At 32.7% G+C, this 2,150-nt stretch overlaps 1 protein-coding gene across 1 annotated transcript in view; it reads right to left on the reverse strand.

Moving 5' to 3' along the window:
- The window catches only part of LOC106466927 (60S ribosomal protein L32-like), an 11,186-nt gene extending 9,531 nt beyond the window's left edge, over nt 1-1,655 (reverse strand). The window contains exon 1 of the mRNA XM_013927245.2: nt 1,569-1,655. The gene's annotated coding sequence lies outside the window, so the exon portion shown is untranslated. The remainder of the gene's footprint in view (nt 1-1,568) is intronic.
- Nucleotides 1,656-2,150: the final 495 nt, after the last annotated feature.

A 2,150-nucleotide genomic window follows, 5' to 3' on the forward strand; every position in this document is an offset into this window, starting at 1 on the left:
TAAAATGCTGACAACCATTACCTATAAATTTCTCTAAAATGCTGACAACCACTACCTATATATTTCTCTAAACCAATTGCAACGCGAGTCTTATAGATTGTTCTAGACACCACTTTTATATGAATGGTTCATAGGCCACATGACGTGTCATTTCTGAATAGTATTTGTTTGAGCGTGCACTGACATTATTTTTCTTGTCAATATTATTAATTTATTGCTATGGCAACAAAAGGTTGTGTAAATGACCCAAACATATTCTATGATATTTGTGGTAAATTTGTGGTAAAGAAACAAAGGCAAAACATTATAGAATCTGTCAAAAAAGCATATTACACATATTTTGGAATAAAACTTGGGAACCAAGACAAATCATGGTCTCCACACAAAGTTTGCACCCTTTGTGTCGAAGAGTTGAGACAATGGACTAAAGCTAAAAGTCTTTGCCTTTTGAAATTTTTGCTCACATAACATGCAAGGCTACAACAATTGAAATAAAAAGGAAATTTCTTATCCACACCTTCAATCTGCTATAAGACCCATTGCTCATGAACCTGATGTACCTGTACCTACTCTACTCAGACTCTTGATACAGTTTCTTTTGATTCTGAATCTAATGTCAATAGAAATGATGATAGAGATTGTTTTCAACCTGAAACATCAGGAAAGGTTCCATCAAGACCTCAGGGAAATGAAGAGGAGGTATCAGGGAAGGTGGAACATCAGGATGATGGCTGATTACTGTTGGTCATTGAAACGAGCTACTCCAGATGCAATACATAAAAGACCACAACATACAGTTTTGTGACTAAAGATGTAGATTTACACCCAAAAAATCTGGATAAATTAGGATCCATATTCGTTTGACATCAGTGTCCTTCTCTTTTTTTTTCAGTTTGTTTGTATTTTTGTTAACAAACATAATAAAAAATGTTCATTGTGGTAAACGAAATAATAACTTGATCTATGCAAGTTTTTCTTCCTGATTCGTAATAAATCTTTACGTGATAGAAAAAAATGAATATTATTTTCGAAATCTGCGTAGCTGAAATGTGGTAAATCCGTAATTAAAACCAAAACAACTTTTATGAAGTTTAAATTCGCAAGCTTGTGTAATACTAATATACTTTATACAGTACTACTACAAGCAAAAGATTCATACCCACTAAGCAAGATTTTATACTGTGGATAACTTGGTGACAAATACTCAAGAAGCCCCAATTTAAAATTTAACTTAATCATTCACTGCATGTTATTATTATCAGCGTTAATTGCAAAGTTTTACTATGTAAGTGTAACCAATGTTCAAAAGATAAGCAACTTCTAGTTCTACACGATATAGCCTAACTCCAAGTAATACACGCGCTATTATTTGTTTCATGTAGCAGTAGCAGACGCCCTTGCTAAATGCTATCTATAATTACAGCTTTTATTGACAAATATACAATATAATGTATAACTAAACACCATAAGAGATTAATAAATACTTAAATAAAAAATATACAATATTGATATCACTTTCCACTACTTTAACATATGAGATGAATACGATGAAATATCTAACTACTCACTCTCAACCACCTACGAACTTGCTTGGAGAAAAAGAACGCGTGCTTGCGAAAACACTAACGCGGTAACAATTACAATTAAAAATATAATAATAAATACGAAAATCATATTATATATATATAGTATGCTGAAGGTGAGTGATATACTACAGACACTGTAGACTAATACATTCTTAACATTTTAAAATTAATTATATCAAATTATATATTGTTTTCTATATCATGGCCATATAATTTGAGACAATATCAAACTGCATACAAAATCAACTTAAAGAAGGCCGCAGTACTTGTTTGTTTGAAGTTAAGCTCAAAGCTACACAATGGGCTATCTGTGCTCTGCCCACCACGGTATCGAAACCCGGTTTCTAGCGATATAAGTCCGTAGACATGTCGTTGTGCCACTGGGGGACAGACCGCAGTTTAGAAGCCGAAACGTCATCCCGTATTTATATAATTTGGTAGCAGTAGCCTTTTTTATTAGAAAAAAGATTATTTAGTATTGTTACGAATTTGCTTGTTTGATAATTTCCGGTAAAAATTCTTTCCGAGTGACTTAAGCGATACAAGTCCCTTCTTGATTAAAAC

This window comes from Limulus polyphemus, unplaced genomic scaffold, assembly GCF_000517525.1.
Source record: "Limulus polyphemus unplaced genomic scaffold, Limulus_polyphemus-2.1.2 Scaffold2427, whole genome shotgun sequence".
In the NCBI taxonomy this organism is placed as follows: Eukaryota; Metazoa; Arthropoda; class Merostomata; order Xiphosura; family Limulidae; genus Limulus; species Limulus polyphemus.